This window comes from Taudactylus pleione, unplaced genomic scaffold, assembly GCF_031769625.1.
Source record: "Taudactylus pleione unplaced genomic scaffold, aTauple2 ptg000127l, whole genome shotgun sequence".
Classification (NCBI taxonomy): domain Eukaryota; kingdom Metazoa; phylum Chordata; class Amphibia; order Anura; family Myobatrachidae; genus Taudactylus; species Taudactylus pleione.
The window spans coordinates 9,470,807-9,495,595 of record NW_028284529.1 but is presented as its reverse complement, the minus strand read 5'-3'; the positions used below and the strand labels follow the sequence as shown (position 1 = coordinate 9,495,595).

Sequence of the window (24,789 nt, the reverse complement as noted above, 5' to 3'; positions counted from 1 at the left end):
CAGGGAATATGCTGCAAAAATGTAATGCTAAATAGGTCCCAAGGTCTATTTATCTGCAGGGCAACTCTGGATTACTTCAGCTCCCAGGTAAATCTCTCCACTTGACATCCACAAAGTCCAGCACACTGGAAGGAATGAGATAACAATCAGACTCCTCCTCATTGGAATTTCCTCATGGACTTTTCTTCCTTACAGGTACATCAAATCTAACTTTCTCCCACACATTAACTGTAGGGGGAGCTAACAGGGGCTTCTTCACCTGTCACGTACAGTACCTCAGGCTGCTCTTCCAACTACTACAACTGTCACTGTCCACTAGATGATTTTTAAACTTCCTGGCTCATGTCATGTCCCCATGGTAACCTCCCCACTCTGCTCCTTGTGCTGCCTGCTTAGTATTAAGCCCTGCAGTTCTGCAATCCTCAGTACAAATGGCTTACAGTGGCCATCCTCTGTGATCATAGGGCTACACTATGATCACAGGGGATGGCCGCTGCCTCAACAAGTAAAGTTTCCCCCTGCACAATGTCACTTAGGTAGTCAGCATAGCAGCATCTAGATTTTATATGGCAGTTGTGAGGTGGAGGGAGGGGCCACAAATCTTGAAGAGAGATAAAGGGAGGTATCCAATTAGCAGCGCTGCTAATTGATCACAGCGGGGCTATCCTATTAACCCAGAAGTGCCGCCCAATGTCGGCACTTATCGTGGATATTTTTCTGATGTGTCCCGAAAAATAATCCACAATAAGTGCCGTTTTTTCACCTCAAAATAGGTGAAAACACATACAGTAGGTCTGCAAGTGTATCGCGGACCTTATGGTTTTTCGTGAGATATATCCTATTATTTTGTTCAAAATAATAGGATAGGGTGAAAAAAAACATTGGCGAAAAACAGGTATAATCAGCAAAAAATACCCATTTAAAAATACCCAGGGATCCATTAGCTCCCGAACAATGTTCAGGGCTAATTTGATACTTCCCAAAGTAGAGAGACATAAAGTCCCAACCAATCAGCTCGTAACTGTCATTTTTCAAACACAGGCCCAGATTTATCAACGAGTGATATTCTTGTTTTCACTCATTACTAATATTGGTGCTCCTAATTATCATTTTTAACACATGACAGTTAATAGCTGATTTGTTGGAGCATCATTTAAGATTAGTAATGAGTGATAACAAGAATATCACTCTTTGATAAATCTTGGCTACAGCCTGTAAAATCACAGCAATATTGGTTGGTACTTTATCTCTCTTCAAGCTTTATTTATTATTTATTACCAGTTATTTATATAGTGCACACCAGTGCTCAAAGTGAGAATATTGAAGTGGAGGTATGGCCATTAACCCCCCTTCCCCCATCATACCCTTCCCTCCACCCATCCCCTGCACATCACACTAAATACTTCCCTCTCTTACCCCCTGTACCTGTTCCATGTCCGGAGTCAGTGCTGACAGTCTGGCTTCTCCTCCCATCCCCCGGCTGGCACTGCAGTGCAGCTCCGCGGCATTTCAGCATCCTCCTTCCAGGCTAGTCTTGGTACCGGCTATAAACCAATCATGGCAAGGACCAGCAGCCAATCAGATGCAGCCGCGTGGCTGCTTCTAATTGGCTGCCGGCCCACAAGCCATGATTGGCTAACGGCCAGCACCAAGTTAAAATGACCACCGCGATGATTCTCGAGTCCTTATTTGGCCGCCGGTACATGATTGGTTCATGACCGGCGATGTGTTTGTATTACTGTGGCCGCATCTTTCATCGTGCCGGGTTCCTCACCTCATGCTCGGTCAGGCCATCACTGCTTGGAGGTGTGTCCCTAGCTGGACACATCTCCACGTTATGCTGTAGCTGCTCTTTAGCTCCCAGCGCCGACATAAGTTCTGACACTGGCTGAAGTAGCGGTATGGCATACCGCTGTATACCGGCTCACTTTGAGCCCTGGCGCACACATAATCTGCAGCGCTTTACAGAAGCCTATGATAAATTACCCATATGTATGCTGACCACCTGTCCCTGCTGCCTAGATAACAAGTCAACATTTGATACCCCCACTGTCCTTGCACCCTGGGCGGTCGCACATGTCCCACCATCTTAGTAAATGGCCCTGTTATTGGTATATAAACAGATATGTTCTCTTCTTTCATTTTCAGTGATGCTTCACCTTTACAAAAAGAAACAGAACAAAACACATCTGTTATTTTTAGCTTAGTTTTATAGATGCATAGTTATATTGTAGTGCTTCCAAAGTCCCACTCCTGAGTTATAGACAATATTATAAATATAATTAAGGGTCTTTACAAGTGTTATTTAGAGAAAATATAACTGTGCCATTTGTAAATGTATCCTATATTTCTTAACTTCGGAACTAATGGCTCTGCTCTAAGATCCTGTACTCAGCAGTAAACCTCCAGAATTAATAGAAAATCATTTCATAAAAGTAAATCATCACAATAATAGAATTTGGATTACAGAAGAGGTCTACTGCAAAACTATTTTATAATAATGTGCGTCAGAGTCTAGCTCTGGTACAATAAATTGGCCTTAGTAATATTTATCTGAAGTGATGTGATACATATGAATGAGCAATGCTTGCTTCTCTGTTTTCCAAGTTTTTCTGAGTATCATAAAAATTCATGATAGCTAATAAACAATTTTGTTTTCTTTGGGAATCTTTTTTAGTGTTTGGGCATTGTCCCTTTTAAACACAAAGTTTGTCCAAATAATATTTTGGTTGATTATTTATGATATGCAAGTGCCACACAAAAAGGTGTATCTCTATGTTTACTCTATTTCATCTGCTTGTGCTTGACCCTAATGCATAGGCACAAACCTACAACATAAATAAATGGCCCTATTACCTAAAGTGGCATTGCCTAACACCTACCTAAACTGAACTATAGGGCCTGATAGTGCATTGTTTTGCCACTGCCTGGCTGTGTTGCATAACAAAATGCACATTACCCTTACAGTCCAGCAGCTGGTAGGTTATTCTTTTAGAATTATGTGTACACAACCCATCTATTCCATATCTAAAGTGCAAAGTTATCTGCCATGTGTACCTGTATTTCTGTGGACTATGCTCCTCATTAAAACATCAATTATCATCTTTCAGAAATAAATAATGTTTAACTTGTGGTTTTATTCTTATACCATTATTAAACAACTCATGAATAATAGGATAAAAGGGATCGTGCATCATTCATGTGACTGGCATGTTAGTCTTAATCTTTTAATGACTAATTTTTTTGACATAGTGCAACAACAGATTGAGGGCCAAATGTAATAGGGTCCAAGTTTTGAAAATGTTCGAGTATAGAGCTATACTCGAAAAATGTTTAGAACTCACCCTATGTAATAGGGTAAAAGAACATGCAAACTCGATGTTTGGCATTGCGAGGATACAACTCAACCAATTGAAAAGAGTGCAAGTTTTTAACTCACATACTATTACTGACCTAAAACTTGTAAAATAATAGACCTGCTTCAGGCTAGCGAGTATAGCCAGAGCAGGTCAGAGTTACACAGAAACATGCACAGATCAGTGAGATCCATGAATGCTTCTGCGTTAAATAAACCTATAAAACTGTAAAAATATATATTTTTAAATTATGTGGGGTCCCCCTCTAAAGGAACAACCAGCACCAGGCTTTTCTGAGCTGTTCCTGGGTGTAAAAATACAGGGGGGAAAAAAACATGGGGTTTGCCTTTATTTTCAACAACCAGCACCGGGCTCAGTGAGCCAGTCCTGGTTGTGGAAATGCAGCGGACAAAATGAGTAAGGGGACCCTGTATTTTCCACAACCAGCACTGGACTCTTTCTAGCAGGGGTGTAATGCCAAAGCCATGGAACCCTTTCACCGGGTCCCCTGGCCAAAGCATTCAACACCTGACTTCTAGTCAGCCCAGGCTGGGAAAGTCTAGGGAGGTGAGGACTCCCCAAAAAAAGGGGTTCCCCCTCTACAGGGCACCCCAGGCCTGGGCTTATAGCTCAGGGCTACCCTAGGAACCCTTGGGTGGTGGGTGCCGGGTTGATTGTGTAAAAAATAAAATAAATAATATTGTCTTTGAGAGTATGGAGAACCACAAGTACCAGCATGCGGAGCATTAAGGGCACATTGGTATATTAAAATAAACAAGACACACATACAAGATTTTTTAACACACACTCACACATACTCACCTACAATCACTGTAGCCATTCAAATCCTCTTCTCCATGTAGCATCCAAGTAACCTGTGAAAAAGAAAACATACCTACCCCATATTCGGGTCCTCTTTTGTCCATGAAGGCATCCAGCATCTTCAGAAAAAAAATAAACTAACAATAACCAGACCCACGGACAGTACCATCCTCTAAGGAATTTACTATGTGATAGAAGGCTCAGCCACTGCATTTCTCATAGCAATTTCTCATGGCTGAGTGTTGATTGGCTAAGAGAGTCGAGCCTTCTAATCTCTCAGACAATGAGCGTTTCCCACCATTGACTTCAATGGTGGGTACCACTGGGTAACCTTTAGTAAACTAGCGGTTCCCATTATTAAAGTCAATGGTGGAAACCGCTTATTGGCTGAGAGAGGCAGAAAAAAAGAAGAGATAGGAACAAGCACTGTGGTATACACCCTATGTGAAATACTAGCACATTTCACAATTGTATAAAGAGCTGATTGAAAAATCTACTTACTCTGATGGGTATACATGAAAAATCAAAACATTTATTCATTAAAATTGTCGAAGCTGGAATTTTGCGAATGGCCACCTAAGCGCCATTTTAGATAAACTCACACTTTAGTACATGTGGCGATATTACTATTAGCATCATGCGATTGCATCTGTGACCATCGCCATAAGTTACGGCAATTCATCAAAAGCCCATTTCATGACTTTACGTAGTTTGGGTGCTCTGGATAAAGTGTGTATATTATTATAATTCCCCTAAAGGACATATTTCAGAAATGGCTGTACAGTATGTCAAAATTGGATTGCATTAGCTAAACAGAGCAAATGGCCATGTGACAACTAGCTTGTGAAGACAAGCTTCATGGACATAACATCTGCTCTCACTCCAGGTGGCCCTGCTCGAATACAGCAAGAGGGTCGTTTGTTGCACCTTACATTAGCAGGCTTCCTACAATAAAATACTTTCAAAGCCAAGAGTGTTATCTGAGGTTTGGGTCTTGTAGCTGTGCTAATATGCATCCACACAGGCCCTGGGAGAACAAAGACCAGTATTTTGGAGCCTGAAAAGGGTGGGGGCTGCTGGGGCATGAGCAAGTCATGGAACTATAAGGCTCAGCATTCCACACTGCTAGGTGTTCACTTAGTTTAAGTGAGATTTAAGTGCACCATTTCTCATACACACATTAATACGCACAATTGCGCTGTTAACTAGTCGCATATTAGCGAATGCATAAGATCCTGTATGAAAACGCTGAATATTAGCTCCATGCACACGCATCTCTTTGCGCTGAGATTATATGAGGATCATAGCGTGTAACTGCTGTACTTTTACTTGAACAATACTTTGTGCTTTGGAACCACAGATTCTAGGTCTGGAGTCTTTATTTACTGTATGACTGTGTACGCAAATTAGCGTCATCCTTAGAGGTTTATAGGTAGGCTATTAGAAGGTATAGGCAGGGGTACATAGAGGTTCAAAGGCAGAATACTTAGTTGGGGGCTCATCGTGAAGTCACTTACCTACTCACACAGCACATTCGGTTATCGATATCTCAGCAAAGGGTGGAGTGGCCACATGCAGGGTTTACCTGCAACCGCTTTGTGCTGAAAGATCACTATCCATTTTCGTGTGAGCCAAGGAAGCAGTTTTGTGCACAGTAAAGACGCACTTTTGCATACACAGCTAAAAAGTTGTCATACGGTTGTGTGGTAGTCGCATTATTGTGTATGTGACTGGTCGCACAATAGCATATACGTAATTCCGGTTGTGCTGCCACGTGTTTAAATAAAGCTGTTGAGGTTTTCATTTTTCAATTGTTATCAATATCTGGGTTAACGTGTATTTTTCTGCGCAGGAAACAGTGTGTAACAGTGGGTATTTGTTGGTAGGGGTAACTTGTTCCCTACAGTTAGAGGTACCGTATGACCTTTAAGGGCTAAGTGCTAGTTGCTCAGTAAGCAGCTGACCGTTCTATACACAGTAGCAGGTGTACATGTTGTCTTTGTTGTAGAGAGGTGCATGGAAGTAGCCGACTTAAACTTCCATAGGTGTGGAAGTTGCCTTACTAAATCTTATCCGGGTGTGGAAGTTGCCTTTTTCAAATCTTATCCAGGTGTGCGGGCGCTGCCGTTTAAATCGTCCACAGGTAAGTGAAAGTATTGAAAAGCATAGTAGTTGTCTCAGAATGGGGGCCTTGCAAACAATAGAGATGTTAGACAATGATGTGCTGCTAATGGAAACGCCGGTTGGATTGGCCCATTGTATTATGCATACTAAGTACGGTACTTATGCGATAAAGTATTGTGATGTATAGTTTAAAATGATGATGAAGAGTGTTAGACCGTTTCCCAGATTTGGTAGTTTTGATAAAAATGTACTAGATAATGTCCGGGATCACATCAGTCTGATACGCTCCCAAGAGAAAAAGGTAAAATATTATGAATGATTAAAGTTGTGGCAGCATGAAGGGGATGCGTGGCTTAAAAATGTGCAAGCAACGCAAACTAGCATTGCGAGCGCATTGCCAGAGAATACATCCGCGACGCTAAATTGCAATACGGGCGAGCCGCAAAATGGCGGCACGTGCAGCAAGGTAGCATTGTGGAGGGTATTGCCAGCAGTTCACGCTCACCACCCCCACCTTATGTGGATGGAGGTGCAAGTACAGTTACCAAAAACACCCATAAAAATGTAACAAGCAATTTGTACCCTCTCTTAAGCAACCATAAAGAAAATGTTTATGATGTGGATGACGAGCCTATTGTAATGACTGTCATTTCCCATGCTGTGCAAATGATAGATGCTGCATCACCACACTCACGAGTGGTGCCGTCATCTTCATCGGCAACAGCAAGGGAAGTGCTAACACCCTCTGCACCCGTAGAGGAAGTTGTTAATACCAAACGTACCAGCAGCAGATTAAACCCCCAGCCAGGTAACAAAGTCAAAGGTAGCAGTGCTGCCGGCCTGCATCCCATTCGGACAATAACCGTTCCGAATGGAAATGCAGATGCGAACGGTGTAGTGCCCACGAGGGAAATAGTAATGTATTGTCCCTGGACAAGAGCAGAACTAAATTCCATCATAAATGATTTCTCCTATCCTAAAAAGGAACTAGCCAAATGTCAAAGATTTTTGAGAAATTTGGGTAGTTCTCATGAGCCAACTAATAAAGATTGGCGTGTGGTGTTAAGGGCCTGTCTACCACGCAATACCGACGTGACAAAATTTATCATGGATTGTGTATTGGATGGTGACGTTCCCTTAACAGACCAGGGGGGTCATTCAGATCCGCTTGTGAGCTGCAGTACGCTCGCAAGTGGGTCGATGTTCCCCCACTGCGCATGCGCACGATGGAGGGAGCTCCGTCGTGCGCATGCGCGAGACCCAGCGAGTGACGGGCTCTCCATCGCTCCAGGTCTCGCACCAAAGGGGGCATGCTGTTGATGTTGATTGACAGCACGCCCCCTTTGGTGGGCATGCCGGGGGCATGCCTGCCAGACGGAGGTGTTCCCATGGGAATGCCTACCGTCTAAAGCCGGCCCCACTGACATCACTAGTGATGTCAGTGGGAGTGATTTTGGCTCTGATAGAGCCAAAATCACTCCAGGGCTTGCGGCAGCGAGACCCTACTGCAGGGTCTCGTCGCAAGCCCGATCGTCGCGATGGTCAAGACCATCGCGACCATCATCATGGACGCTCGCATAAGCTGTGGGTGGTAACCCACAGCTATGCGAGCGTACAAGAGGCCGCTCCATTTTCAGGGAGGAGGACCCTGATTCAGAGCGAGCGCTCTGGTCAGAGCGTTCAGCTCTGAATCAGGCCCCAAGTAAACCAAGGTAACATTTCCTGCATTGTAACTCAATTGGGTATATATTTTCCAGTAGTAGTTAACTGGAACAAAATTTTCACCATTAAGCAAAAGGAGAGTGAATCTGCAGAAGATTACTGCAATCGGGCTCTACAGGCTATCACCCAGTACACTGGGTTAGAAGATATTAAAGATAGCACTCACCACAGGGGAATGATAGTCACGGTACTCATGGATGGTCTGAAAGAGAATTTAAAGACTCGGGTTCAGACCTCACAACCTGGCTGGAGGGGAGTCACAATAGATACCCTCATAGAATCTGCCATAAAACATGATAAAAACATCTGAAAGAAGAGAGAGACCCAGAGCGAAAAACTAATGGCTATCAGTATACAAGCTCTGGAGGGAATGACGGTAACATCACAGCCAACAGACACACTCGCATCTGCACACACACTTACACCTGAACAGTTATATGCCCTCACTAACCCCACGTAACAACAAATACAGCTCTATTCCACAAACCCTATACAACCACAAGTCCCATACTACTTACAAACCTCATATCCCCCACAATACCCTTACCCTCCCTATCCTTACTCATATCCACCACCATCACCCTCTGCTCAAACCTCACAACAACACGTGTCTTCACCCAATCCACGAACATGTTTTAATTGTAAACAAACAGGACACTTAAGTAGAAACTGTACAGTAAAAAGAGCAGGAACCCCAAATCAGGGAAGACCTGGACATCCCCATAAGGGATATGCACAGAGACCAACAAATGTCCAGCAGGCACCAGCTCAATTGTGGCCGTATATGCTTTATTGGAGAATGGTAGCCAACGCTAGGGGTCAGGTCATACCTGTAGTCTACAGATAGTCAGGTTAACGGGAAGTACTAGGGAAGAACAGGTCATGATGGTTGATGTAGCTGGTACTGAATATTCTTTTCTTGTAGACACAGGGGCGACCAGGTCAGTGATAAAATCTCTGGTTAATTTACAGGTGACCAACGAGACAGTACGAACAATGGGTGTAACAGGTAAAGTTTAACATTATCCTTTAACAAAGTCCACAGAGGTTACTATTGGGCCGTTGCATAACAGGCATTCTTTCCTTCTGGCGGCTGGGTAGAGACTTGTTATGTAAGATGGGATGTGTTATAAATTGCACCCCTGATGGTGTATTTTTAGATATCCCAGAGAGAGTTGCACACGAGGTGCGGGATATGTTGGACACTCCCCAAAGGATAATGTATCACTCTACAAGTTTAAATGAAAATCCATCTCAAGTAGATGAAATGTCCCAAATTCCAGATTCCCTTTGGACTAAGGATGGACAGGACACTGGATTAATGGCAAACGTAAGCCCTGTAATGGTAAATTTAAAAAGCGGTAGGCAAGCTCCAAAAATTCCCCAGTACCCACTAAAATAGGAGGTAGAATTAGGGGTTTTTCCAATAATTGAGCAATTATTGCAACAGGGAATTTTAGTTCATACAGCTAGTGTAGCCAACAGTCCCTTCTTCCCAGTGAAGAAGAGTGGTGGGAGGGGTTATAGGCTGGTACAAGACCTTAGAGGTGTTAATAAGGTAGTAGAGAGCCAATTCCCTGTAGTGCCAAATCCAGCTGTCATCCTGATGCAGATCCCACCAAATGCAACCCATTTCACTGTCATTGACTTCTGTTCTGATTTCTTCTCTGTGCCTCTCCACCCTGACTGTCAGTATCTATTCGCATTTACATACAGAGGTGTACAATACACATGGACACGGTTACCCCAAGGTTTCGTAGACAGCCCCAGTATCTTCTCCCAGACATTGCATGACTGTTTACAATCTTTTCAACCTGGATCTGTTCTAATTCAATATGTGGACGATTTATTGCTATGTTCTGACTTGTTTATGTCATGTTTGAATGATACTAAACTTTTGTTGCTTCATCTCTTGCATATAGGACACAAGGTGGCTAAGGACAAATGACAGCCATGCCAATCCAGAGTAAAATATTTGGGACACTGCCTAACCCAGGGGTTATGACATCTTACAAATGATAGAATCCAGGCCATACAGAACATGACACTGCCGCAGAATCAACAGCAAATTCATACCTTCTTGGGAATGTGTGGATACTGTAGAATGTGGATCCCAGGTTTTTCTATTTTGGCCTTGCCTTTACAGGAATTCCTCAAAGCCTGATCGTGTCATACACACAGAGGAAACAGAGCAGGCTTTTCTTAATCTTAAGGATAGTCTGACAAAAGCTCCTGCATTGGGAATACCTGATTATGAAAAACCTTTTGATTTGTATTGTACGGAAGCCGATGGTTGTGCTGCAGGTGTCCTTACACAAAAACATGGTGATGCCAGTAGGCCCATAGCATACTACAGTGCCCAATTGGACACTGTGGCAAGATCACTCCCCACTTGTTTGAGAAGTGTAGCAGCTACCGCTTTATTGGTGAGTAAAAGTGAGGATGTAGTATTGGGTCATGATATGATTGTCTATACTCCCCATGCTGTATCTGCTCTGTTGAACTCAGCTCAAACCAGACACGTCTCTTCGGCTAGGTTTACCAAATTGGAACTAGCTCTAATCGCACCCGCAAACATCACTGTTAAACGTTGCAGCACGCTGAATCCAGCAACATATTTACCATATGTACAACATGATGTACAAAGGGTGGAAGGAGGCGGGTTGCTGGCGAGAGGTGAGTTCAGCGGACATAATGATACGCACGATTGTATGGAATATCTGAATCAGACCTTTACTGCTAGAACTGACATACACGACACACCTTTAGAGAATGTGGATGTGACTTTTTATATGGATGGGAGTTGTCATAGACAAACAGACTCAGGTGAATTATGTACAGGTTATGCTGTTGTAAATGACACAGACATCATAGAAGCTAAACCTCTTGGTCCTCCTCACTCAGCCCAGGTGGCAGAGTTAGTAGCACTAACTAGAGTGTGTGAACTGCCAGCAGGCAAATCTGCTAACATTTGCACTGACTCGAGGTACGCGTTCGGGGTGGTACACAATTTTGGGGCTCTATGGCATCTGAGAAATTTTATGACAGCAACTGGCACACCAGTTGCACATTCCCGACACATAAAACATCTTTTAGAAGCAATCCAACTGCCCAAAGCGGTGGCAGTAATTAAATGTAAATCCCATACATGTGAGGATGATCCAGTGTCACTGGGCAACAACAGAGCCGATGAAGCTGCAAAATGGGCAGCAGGGTTAAAAATGTTTTCTCCCACTGAAAAAATTATGTCTTTCCAAACAATTGATATGCTGAAATTAACTGAGATGCAAAATTTGTGTTCAATTCAGGAAAAGTCCATTTGGAAGTCCAAGGGATGTGGGCAAGAGTCCTCCGGGCTCTGAAGGGATGGACAAGGTAAACCAGTAGCCCCCAAGGCATATTACCCCAGCCTGGCTGAGGCAGCACACAGTCTGACTCATCTGGGAAAACAAGGTATGTGCAAGTTGGTGAGAGCATACTGGTGTGCACCAGGTTTTTCTTCACAAGCAGAAAAGATAGCAATGTCCTGTCTGACCTGCTTGAGAAAGAACATAGGGAAAGCGATCCCTACCGAACCATCCCACATTCCACCGACTGATGGACCTTTCCAGGTGATACAAATTGATTTCATCCAATTACCACCCTGCAGGAATCTTAAGTATGTATTAGTGTGCACTGATGTATTTTCAAATTGGGTTGAGGCCTACCCAGCGGCCACTAATACTGCTGCTTTTACTGCCAAGAAAATAGTTCAGGAGTTTGTATGCAGGTACGGTATCCCTAAAATCATTGAGAGTGACAGGGGTACTCATTTCACAGGTGATGTTTTTCAACATATGTGTAAGCTGATGGGTATTAATAGCCGACTTCACACCCCCTACCGACCGTAAGCCAGTGCCAAGGTAGTGAGGATGAACGGGACTATTAAAAATAAGTTAAGTAAAATCATGGCAGAGACTGGACTAGGATGGCCAGAAGCGTTACCTCTGGTCCTACATATCATAAGGACCACTCCTAGACCCCCTCTAAATCTGTCCCCATTTGAAATACTGTTCGGTAGACAACCTCATTTGATTATAAGTCCACAGGAAGACAACGAGGTAACTGTAAAGTATCTTATATCAATGAGTAAGCAGTTAAAGCAACAGCAGCAGAAACTGAAATTGTTGTCCCATGATATGCCTGAAACTAACTGTCATGATGTTGAACCAGGAGAATATGTTATGATCAGAAATTTCTTGCGTTCAGGTTGTTTGACTGATTGGTGGGAAGGTCCGTACCAGGTGCTGCTGACAAGTACTACATCTTTGAAGGTGGCTGAGAGAGATACCTGGGTCCATTCCACTCACTGCAAAAAGGTCAATCAACCTGTGGAGAAACAAGTCAGAGACAAGGCTGATAGCGTGGACCTGTCGCTCGCAAGGATTGAAAAGGTCGTAGTGAGATACCTGAACTAAGAGAAATTTGCAGGTCTTGTTGTGACAATGGACGGGCATGTTGTGTTCATTTTCATATTCTCTTTTAGAGTGTTCACCATCTTGGTCGGTTCGGGAATATCCAGTTTCTGTGATGGGAGACCGATTGAGGAAATAGGAGCTGATGGCAGTGCTGATGGAGTGCAGTCAGGAGGAGTGCAATGCCAATCAGGGGAGTGTCTGACCAATCTTAGTACTGTTATTGTTAAGAGAGCTGTCATTCCGGATACTCGGGGACGGTGTGGAGGTTTATCATCCTATATTTGTGAGCTTTGTGGGTCCCTAGTTGATGAGAACTGTATCCAATGGTGCAAACCTAAATATAACCTGTACTGGGGTGGGTATCCTTTAGAGGATTATCATAGCATGGTAGGCAAAGTGTTAAATCAAACAGATTGCTGGGTGTGTTCACATGTGCCACAGGGATAGCATAATGTAGGGTTGGTGCCATTTCCGCTGAATATCACAGAAATTTTAGAATTACAGAAATGGAAAACATTGGATGGAAAATTCCTCTCATCCAAACCACCTCATTCCAAACTATATCAATTCCAAGTAGATAGTTCACTTTTGTGTTTAAACATAACCAACCCCAATAAACCCAGGAGTTGGGAAGTGACAGGGAATAATCAGACGATGACCTTCTCATAAAGAGCTGATAATGAATCCATAAACCATGATCTGTTACGCTCAATTAAATCTAGTGGGAAACATTTTAGGTATCGGTATACATTGAGTTCCACCAAAGAAATTATTGGTAAGGTGCCAGATGGTTATTGTGCTAAAATAATACAGCCAGAAACTTGCATGTACCAGATGGAAGACCCAGAAATAGGATTGTTTGCAAGGGAAATCTGCTTAATGATAATGATGCATACCATTCCTTATGTTCTCCCTGATAATGTATATTTTATATGTGGAAGAAAAGCGTATAAGTGGCTCTCCCCGAGTTCCGAAGGTTTGTGTTACCTGGGAAGAGTAGTCTCAGAAGTTATGACCATCACACATGTTGAAATGCTTGGTATACATAAAAACACACCATCACCATATCTTCACACAATATATGAACACAGAGGCAAATGAAATATGATACCTGGTGACGTGCACAAAGCCACTCAGTTAATTAGTGAGACAACTGGCTTTCAAGTTTTAGTCACATTGGATCCCACCAGGATCGCTCTAGGTACATTAACCTTGAGATATATTCAGGAACTTGCTAAATTGATAGATAATATCACCGAGATGTACGATGACACATTCAGGTATACAGGGAGAGAATTGCAAGCGTACAAGAAAGAATTGGTGCAACACAGGCTAGTGTTAAATTATTTAACTGCTGTTACTGGAGGGTATTGCATAATGTTGGCCACCCAATTTGGAGTAAAATGTTGCACCTATGTCACCAATGATACCAGCGACCCCAAGGAGGTGATAGACCGGAAGATGGATGAAATTCTGCAGCTAAAATGGGAGTTTCGTAAGAACCATAACACTTCAGTGGCTGAAGTAGGGGAGAAGATAGAAGGATGGGTTTCATGGCTGAACCCAGTGAAATGGTTCTCAGGTCTAGGGGAATGGGTCCAGGAAATGATCGCCAGTATAGGCAAATTCTTAATCCTTATACTGATTGTCATCATAATAATTGGCATATGTGTCCGGTGTGTTCCTATTGTGTTGAAGTGTGGAAAATGTAAAAATAGAGTAAAACGAAAGAACAAAATTATGATGGTGGTCAGTATGAATACTGAGGTAAATACAGAAGTGCATTACAACCCTGAACTAGGAAATTCCATAATTTAATGTATTATATTTAGACATGCATAGAATGTATTAGTGAAATGTTATTTTTAAAAACACCTCAGATAATGTAAAGTCTCAATTCCCCTTCAAGACTGCCTTTATAGGACTGGTGTATCGCCACACCTTTCACATGATCTTTCAAGATCCGCGGTGTGCGTATAATAGTAGTTTTATGTCCCCACTCAGAGACACATTATTGATGTGTTAAGAACCACCTTGTGCCATCCCATAATAACACTAAATAGTATATAAATGTAAGCCTAAATAATATTTTAAAATCAGATTGTGATAGCATGTTGTTCGCTATCAAAGGGTGGACTGTCGAAGCTGGAATTTTGCGAATGGCTGCCTAAGCGCCATTTTAGATAAACTCACACTTTAGTACATGTGGCGATATTACTTTTAGCATCATGCGATTGCATCTGTGACCATCGCCATAAGTTACGGCAATTCATCAAAAGCCCATTTCATGATGTTACGTAGTTTGGGTGCTCTGGATAAAGTGTGTATATTATTATAATTCCCCTAAAGGATATATTCAGAAATGGCTGTACAGTATGTCAAAATTGGATTGCATTAGCTAAACAGAGCAAATGGCCATGTGACAACTAGCTTGTGAAGACAAGCTTCATGGACATAACATCTGCTCTCACTCCAGGTGGCCCTGCTCGAATACAGCAAGAGGGTCGTTTGTTGCACCTTACATTAGCAGGCTTCCTACAATAAAATACTTTCAAAGCCAAGTGTTATCTGAGGTTTGGGTCTTGTAGCTGTGCTAATATGCATCCACACAGGCCCTGGGAGAACAAAGACCAGTATTTTGGAGCCTGAAAAGGGTGGGGGCTGCTGGGGCATGAGCAAGTCATGGAACTATAAGGCTCAGCATTCCACACTGCTAGGTGTTCACTTAGTTTAAGTGAGATTTAAGTGCACCATTTCTCATACACACATTAATACGCACAATTGCGCTGTTAACTAGTCGCATATTAGCGAATGCATAAGATCCTGTATGAAAACGCTGAATATTAGCTCCATACACATGCATCTGCCTCAAGTTAAATAGCGTCTTTACATCAAACCCCACATACTCACACCTTACATATTCACATACAGGGTTCCATAAGCTTTAAGGTATAAGATTCAAGTATGCACATTTACTATAATTGCTATGAAATAAAGATTATTTAGTAACTAAGGTTTTATACATGATAAGTAAGCCGTGATTGGTATTGTACTGATGCGTACTCTTTCAACAGTATTCCGGTACCATCGGTGTGGAGATCGCATCATGCATTCTCAACTTATGGACCGCAGAGACTTCAGGCAACAAAATGTACATTATATGAACAACTGTTAGAATGTTGCATGAGGCAGGAAACCAGAGACCCCAGTTGTTAGAGGCTGGGTTGTGTCTATTTGAATCAACCTGTTAAATGCCTTGTAACATATGCCCTCTTCTTTAGGACCAATGGTATTAGCAACAAACTTCTCTATTGTGTTGTCTGTTTCTGTGAGAGTATAAACGTGTGTGTTGTGACCCTAGTCTGAGTCTTCTTGCTGAATGCTGATAGACAGGGAGTTTCTTGCAGAAGCCTACATCTGGCCCAGAGCACTGCGTATGTATAACTGTACTTGGGTCTGTATAATTTCTTTGCGCTAAGATTATATGAGGATCACAGCATGTAACTGCTGTACTTTTACTTGAATAATACTTTGTGCTTTGGAACCACAGATTCTAGGTCTGGAGTCTTTATTTACTGTATGACTGCGTACGCAAATTAGCGTCATCCTTAGAGGTTTATAGGTAGGATATTAGAAGGTATAGGCAGGAGTGTATAGATGTTCAAATCCAGAATCCTTAAAATATCTAAAAAAATCAATGCTAAATCATATCTGTAAAACATAAGAATCTGTAAAACAGTAAGGCACAGTAATGTTATGTAAATATGACCATAATGCACTGCAGCTTGTAGATCAGTATATCAATTAAAAGTTTGTATTCAAGTTAATCCACTTTGATATGACAACAATTTTGAGTTTTTTTCAAAGCAAATCATGGAATACAAACTGCTGAAACAGTTTTACTGCACATGTTCCAAGACAAGAGTCATTTAAAAAATGATGATCAGTCACCTGGATTGTACAGAATATAATTCTGTGTGATCCTACAGCCATATCAAACTCCAACAAACTACACAAAGTCTCACCTCTTTGAATCAGCGGGTGAGGGGTGAGTACTCCCTTGTAGTGTGAAGCGGGAGCTCACAATGGGCTCACTGAATGTGACCATCTGTTGCGTTGGAGTGATCTCCCCACCCAATGTGTCTCGATCCTATGCGGCTAAGAGCGCATCTGCTTGTTACTGTCTGCTGCTGTTAATGCCTGTGGTGGATTTGATATAAGCACTAATAATTGGATCCCATGTTTAATGACAGCCAAAAGAGAAGAGATCAGATGGTGCCTGGGTGCCGGAGCAGTGGCTGGCTGTGGACAAATAGTACTTTTCACAACCTTCCGAGGAAATCCCTGTCTGGGAAGAAACACATTAGGGAAAAGTACTATTTTTCCACAGCCTGCGACTGCTCCAGCACCCAGGCATCATCTGAACTCTCCTCTTTCGGCTGCCTTACTGTGCCTTACTGTTTTACAGATTCTTATGTTTTATACATATGTTTTATCATTTAATTTTTCAATATATTTTAATGAATAAATGTTTGGATTTTTCATGTATACTCATCATAATAATTGTAATTTTCAATCAGCTCCTTATACAATTGTGAACTATTCTGGTATTTCACATAGGGTATATACCACAGCGCTGTTTCCTCTCTCTTCTTTTTTCAGTTGTGGCTTTTTTTGGCTAGCAATCATTTTAACAGCAACGTCATACACACTTTGTTTGTTTTATTAATTGAGCACATATCCTTTCTATAGCGCCTCTAGCTGATTCTTTGCTTTTGTTCAGATCTATGGGAGAATATATAAAATGCAACCACAAAGTAGCCATCCTCCTGTGCAGCTTACATGACACATACAGTGCACTGATAAATGCTCTGGAAACAAAACATGAAGCAGAACGCTAGATTTTGCAACATCCCAATGTTGGGCAGTATGGATATGGCAGGGGATAGCCTGCTGACAATAGTGAGGGTGATGTCATCCTCACCTCCCCATCTGCATCTGTAAGTTTTATCAAATAGGTCTGATAGTATGTGGGGAGGTCTGATAGTATGTGGGTAGGTCTTTGGGCATGTGAAAATGACAGAGGGCATGAAAAGGGTATATGGCGCAGAAATGTAGAGGCCAACATATTATACAGGGCTCCATGCTTCTGATGTGGGAGGTGGGCCAAGGCTGGTGGAAGACAGGGGCCACTGAGTAGGAGGGCAATGTCTGCTTCATGTGTACTGCACTCCAAAATTTTGGAGCCCCTCCTGTATTAAGAGAGGAGGGGCCCATGTTCACTCCCCGTCTGGGCCCCCCCCCCCCTCTCTCTTCGGCGGCCGCTGTGCACTGACACCCTCAATAGACTACTGAGTCTACAGTGCATGCGCAGGTCATCTGGACAAAAGTGTGGCAGCCATTTTCCAGGCATTTTGTGCAGTGCCTCTCCAGCCGACGTGGGACTTCGAGGCAGTATGTATTAAAAGTATGGGTGCAGGGTGTGCGGTGTGCACCACACACCCTACACCCATTAAATATACGCCCCTGCAGCCCTGGGTTTATACGCTTGCATAAACCGATAGCATCAAATTTAAGCTAAACATATGTAAAAATGATGTGCTGATGGGACCATAGAGAGCACAATGATTTGACAATTTGGCCCAACCAAACATACATATGTACTGTATGTACACTTGAGATTTGTGCAAAGGTGGCTAGTGATTTTGTCAAATGGCCAGATTGTACCATATGTAAACACTTTTATTTCAAATTAGGGTTCATGAAGTGAGATGGTCAATTGGTATTTTTCAAATGCAACAATAACGTTTAAAACAGTGAATATCTGTATTTGATCACAATAATAATACAGTACATTCTGAAATTAATATGTACTATGTAGTATTAGTTTTAAAAGCTCTGTAACCTTACAGTACTTTATTTTGCTAAATTATAACAGTGGGGCTTGTATATACTATATTGGCATATGCAAACATGCGGCCCTTCAACTGCTGTGGAACGGGATGTAGTTATCAATCCCGACATCGGAATCCCAGCAAGGGATTTAAGATAGGCATCGAAATACCGATACACCGAGGACGCCAGCCCGAACGAAGGTAAGTACGGGGCACCATTAGCATTAGCCGCGGGGTTTGGGGGGGGAGATTAGGGTTGGGCACTCCTTTGCGGGAGGGTTAGGGTTAGGGTTAGGCAACCCCAGGGAGAGATTAGGGTTAGACACCCCTCCCGGGAGGGTTGGGTCTAGGGAGCGGTAAGAGGGATTTAGGGTTAGGCACCCCCGGGGGGAGGTTAGGGTTAGCCACTAGGGGGGGAGGTTAGGGTTAGGCACCACTAAGGGAAGGTTAGGAGGGACAGGGGAGGATTTGGGTACTTACTTGCCCCAGTCGGGATCTTCATCCTGTCGGGCATCTGCTGTCGGGCTAAACAGCCGCCGGTATTTCAATCCCATTCCTGTGGAACAACACATCCCAACATGCCCTACCACAGTTTTGCTATTAGGGCATGCTAAAACTGTGGCAGGGCATGCTGTTATATGTAGTTCCACAGCAGAAGGAGAGCTGCAAGTTGAATATCCCTATATTAAAATAAGCTTTGGACAGCACAGTTGGTGTCTATGTCAAAATTACAGTACTAAGGTCAGGAGTTCACATTTCAGTCATGTGGTGTTTGTATGTTCTCCTCATGTTTACATGGGGTTTTTGTCCCATGTCCTTACACACACCCAAAGTATGCTGGGAGGTTAATTAGCTTCTGACAAAAAAAATAGCCCTCATCTGTATGTGTCTTTATGTGATAGGGATTATAATTGAAGTAAATTAACGACCTGGGAACCATAGTGTAACTAACATACAATATTAATAGATACAGTATAAGTAGAGAACAGCTAGATAACCCACTGCAAAACTAGCACAGTTAACATGTAAACTACTAACTTCTGTTTGTTTCTACAGTATTACAGCTAAAAAACATAACATATACAACTGTTTCTAAGAAACAGAAGATACGAATAAGACTTAAGCCGGGTATTCACTAGGCGATTTTGACAGGCGATTGCACGATAACGACGTCGTTATCGTACAATCGTTCGCAAATCGCCCGCAAATCGGGCATGTAAATGACAAAAACGACCAGCGATGCGCGTGCCCGCTGGTCGTTTTTGCCATCTATCATCGCCTGTACATGCTGGCCAACCTGACGATCCCGTCAGGTTCAGCATGTATGGGGATGATGGATGTGCCTGGACTGAACGAGTGAACGCTCAGTCTAGGCATATCAGTAGACATACAAACAACAGCACGATTACAATGTCATAATTGTGCTCTCGTTTGTATGTCTATTAGTGGATAAGCAAATTTACAGAATTTAACATTGTGTCAATTTACTTCTGTAACCGAGGGCCCTATTTAACAATGAGTGCTAAGCAATTTAGCACTCATTTGGGTAAATTTACTAAAGTGAGAGTTTTTAGAAGTGAGTTTTAAAAGTGATGTTGCCCATAGCAACCAATCAGATTCTAGCTATTATCTTCTAGAAGGTGCTAGTTAAATGTTAAGTAGAATCTGTTTGGTTGCTATGGGCAACATCACTTTTAAAACTCCCTTCTAAAAATGCTCACTTTAGTAAATTTACCCCATTGTGTGTGCTAACAGTCAAATCAGTATTCATCATTGGTGGTCAGGACAGTGTTTTTCACTGTGCCGCTAGCGCTAGGCACTTATCACTGCCCTATAAGAAATGACAGGCACATGTATTAATCAATGAACGCTAATTGTACTTTACCGTTCGCTGACTGTAATTTCTTTCACCGGCTTCTTGTTGGCATTGTAATGCCTTGTCAGTCCGAAAGGGGCAATGCATCTTGGGAGTTTACCCCAAATGCTTCGCGTCTGGTCTTGTTGCCATGGCAACTGGCTGTAAGGAGCTTACAGCTCATTCTTGTTCTGCTCTGATGACTTCCTCACTATCTGTCTGCACATGGTCCAAACACGGCTAACCCCTCCTTGCCACCTGCCACTCATTTTAGCCACTCTTCTGTTATTCATTCGTCGTCGCTATAACCAAGTACAGATAGCGCTGGATGCCTTTTTTCGTTTTCACTCGCCGACCGGATAAATCTTGATAAATAAAGGTAGGGATAACTAAAATAGTGCGGCGAAGTTTGGTGCTAATTAACATTAATTTTAGCTGTCGTTGTTAAATAGGGCCCCAAGTTTGATAAATAACACTTATCTAAGTACTGTATATATCACAACAAGAAAGGCTATCAATGGTGTGTTTGATTCTATGAAGGTGTGGCTCAGGTATATACTATATATGCCATTGTTCTCTGTCATTTTAAGAGATATATCATTATATAGTATGTATTTAATGGTATATCTACCATATAAAGATGCCAATAGTTACAATATTTGAGTCCAGATAATAGAAATACATAAGAAAACATCAGAGAGAGGAGATAAACACAGTATTGATACACACTGTGGGGTCTATTTACGAAGCTGCGTTAGAAGATAAAGTGAACGGTGATAAGGTATCAGCCAATCAGCTCCTAACTGCCATGTCACAGGCTGTGTTTGAAAAATGGCAAGTGGGAGCTGATTGGCTGGTACCTTTCCACCGTTCACTTTCAGGGGTATTCAATATGAAACGTTAACCTCGCCGTCGAAGTTTTCACCGCACATCGGAGCTTTTGCCGGCGAAAAAGTATCACGCGCGCCCCCGCTTATACCCATATCCAATATGAAATTGGCGAAAACGGTACCCGGCGAATGTGAAATCAGCGAAAACTTCACTGATTTTTGGGGAAATCACCCTAACACCCCAAAAAAGATGCCCTGACATGGGGGATCACTCTGGATACCCCCGATTAGCCCTGATGAAGGTTTCTGGGGTCTTTAAACAGGCTCAATAGCTGCTATTTTGGGGATTTGGAAAGGTGGTGAAGAATAGTATTTACAAGTTTTTTTTGCAGAAAATAAATAGTCCCAGCAAATTTGGGGTACTTGAAAATGGGGGTGAGCATATTTAAAAGTTGCTAAAGTGAAATTTAAAAAAATGTGAAAAATCCACCTGCTGCAAACACCTGCAATGAAAAAAACACATGGGGCATACTTGGGGACCCCCCTAGATTGTATTTCGCTAGTTTTTAACTTTGTACCCCCAAATTTTTTTTTTTGCCCCAAAATGAAAGTGCTTTTTTGGGGTCTTCTGAGGTATTTTTTTTTTTAAATTTGACACAGTTTACCTTTGGGGGACTGTCTGAAGGTTGCAGGGTGGTTTCCGAAATGCTGCACCCCAAAACCCCAATTCTGCACTTTTTTTCGCAACCCATTCCTTGGTGATACTTTTTCGCAGGGTCGAATGCAATATACTTTTCGCACCGGCGAAAAGTTTTCAAATTCAATTCGGTGTAAAAGTAAAACCAGCGAAAATGACGTCATCCGAGCGAAAGCCTCACAGAAATGGCGTTTTCACTCCATATTGAATACCCTTATTTATCTCCTAACACAGCTTAGTAAATAGATCGCTGTATTTCTTCTAAATCAGTGATTCTCAACTGCCCCCCAACAGATCATGTTTTAAGGATTTCTATCTGTGTAAACAGGTGAGATAATTACTGAGCATGGCCCACCTGTGTGGAGTTTCTATGTTTCCTTCGGGTTTGTATGGGATTTTGCCTGGTAATCCATTTTCCTCCCACACTTCAAAAACATGTGTTAATTGGATACTGACAGAATAAACAGTTGTGTGTACAGTACAACTAGTATGAATATGTGTACGAGTATGTGTAAGTGTGTAAGTGTGTGTGTGTGTGTGTGTGCTTGCATGTAAAGGGGCTGCGAAGGGGGCTGCGAGGTGTCAGTATGCACCAACTCTGGAAAGCATGACTTTCTGGAGCTTGTACCTGCTAGGCAACACCTATGGACTTCTTTTGCAAGTGTCCGTCTTTTTCAAATGTCCACTAGCGCATGCGCAGCCCAATTACCACGTATCACTTCAGTCAGGTTATACAGTAAACCCAGAAGTGAAGATATTGCTGGGACAGGTGCAGGGCTGTACTGGCAAGAAGATGGTGCATGCTGACGGAAGAACCCTCAGGTAATTAGGCAATTATGTTAATAAGTCTCTCTTCCACTATACAACATTTCAAAGAGGGTAGTCCCAATAAACTATAATGTCTGATGATCAGTTTGATCTTTAAGCCGGGGACACACTGGGACGATGTTGTTCTGATTTGACTAATTTGGCCAAATCCTAACGACATATCGTGCAGTGTGTATGCACGATATGCTGGTCCCTGCTGTCACATGTGCTGCACATCAAACCTGACGATATCGCATGCGACCCCATTCATTGTATGAGTATTACAGTTAGGCTGTGGTTACGGTTAGAGTAAATAGTACTGTTGACCAGGGCCGTAGAGAGCCAGTATGGATCCGGGGGAAGGGGGTGTGTCCTAATCGTGGGAGGTGAGGCCACACCCCCTTAGGAAAAAATATTTCTAGCAGCACTGCAAATCCAGCAAATCAGTATGATCACTCTGGGCTGCTGACAGGTAAGAGGGAGGGTGGCATCGGACCCAGGTCCCTTCCAGCAAGTCCGGGCTCGGATAATTAGTACCACCCTCTTCTCGACACCCCTGCTGTCGACATACATAATGTCAACATGTTGAACATATATAGAATGTATGGACAGTGCATGTGAGTATAGCTGGACCCAAGAGACACACTGTATTTAATCATGTAAAATTTATTGAAATTAGCACCTGTATTAGGTACAAAAAAATTGACCCTTAATGATTATAAACTCTGCCGTTTATCTGAACATAAAATATGAACAAATGTATAGGAAGGACTTCTAACATAACACCATGTAATGTGTATAAAATATTAGACAATACATTCAATGATAAAAATCATATGCTCTAAACATAAACTGTATACATGCATGTAGAAAAAATTTAAAATGGAGCATCAGTTATGTGCTCTAATCTCCGATGAGTATAACTGAAAATCCATTCATATGAAAGCACCAGTATGGGGTAATAAATCCACCTCGAGGATAAGTTAGTGTCCGTGTTGGCTCTAATAGCAATTCTCTTGTGAGGATCCGTGGCAACAATGTTTATGAATAGTCTCCAATGGTTGCTTGCTATGAATATAGGCATGAGAGTCTTTGTATGTAAGAATTGCAAACCAAACTCAATGGACCCCTCGTTGATGATAGAGGGGGAAGGGGGAGGAGGTAGAGGAGATATGGTGAGAATAAATACTGTTAACCATTTCGTTGCCCACCTAGGATATTAGGGCGGAAAATTATGTTGGTAAATTGCTCACCTACTCTCTCTCCCAGTCTCCTGTTGAACACAGTATATCGATATTGCCGTATGAGTCACAAAAGCTGCAGCCGTCAGTGGGTGAACAGGGGCAGATGCAAAATCCCGCGTCCGCACTCGAAGTCGGGCCATGCACCTGCTGGCAAACAGCTGGTGCAGCTGCCAGCAATGCTGGACTCCAGCCGCAATCAGTCGCCGGGGCTCAACGAAGGCACCCAAGGTAAGTATCTCAACTCCGGAGCTCCGTGCGGCTATAGCAGAAATTCTGTGACTAGATGAGAACTGGTCTCCAATGGGCTGCAAAGCTCTGTCAAAATCTCTCCAGAGATGAGGCAGATCAGAATAACAAGCTTTACTCCAGGGACCCCTTACCGCGTTTCTTCCTCTAACGAGGATTTCTTCAGAAGGATGTCTTATTGGCAGGAAGCTGTCCCTTTAAAGCATAGTACCTGCCAATCAATCATTAATTCAGACAGCACCTGCAGGCTGTTTAGTCCTTGTTTGAGCAATGTTCCTTGATACATTTAGAAAGACTTTGGGATCGTTACCATTGTTTTTAAGCATATATTTATAAATTCACTGGGTACAAATACTTTATGTCAATCCACAAAGACATCAAGATAAAATTTCCATATATTTATATATTATTTATAAATATAGTGAATATTACAGAAAATAAATATAACATTTGTATTCTATTCAATATATATGATGACAGAGTATAATACAAAATGTATATCGTATGTTAATTGGTTATGGATATCTGTCTATCATTATATAGATGGATGCTACCCCACTGATGTTCTTAGATAAAACATGGTGGTCGTATATTAAAATAAACCCTAACGGGATCAAACATATTTGTAGATGAAAATTTACACTATGATTACTGAATTCTATTAGGCCTATCCAAATATCATAACTATTATTTTGCAGATATTGTATAGCCTAATTCCCTAAATAAATAGAATAA

General features: G+C 42.3%; 1 long non-coding RNA gene across 1 annotated transcript in view; it reads right to left on the bottom strand.

The window, feature by feature from the left end:
- LOC148523830 (uncharacterized) overlaps positions 1-24,211 on the bottom strand; it is a 108,509-nt gene extending 84,298 nt beyond the window's left edge. Inside the window, exon 1 of the long non-coding RNA XR_015878417.1 lies at positions 23,818-24,211. This is a non-coding gene — a long non-coding RNA (uncharacterized LOC148523830). The remainder of the gene's footprint in view (positions 1-23,817) is intronic.
- Between the last annotated feature and the right edge of the window lie 578 nt (positions 24,212-24,789).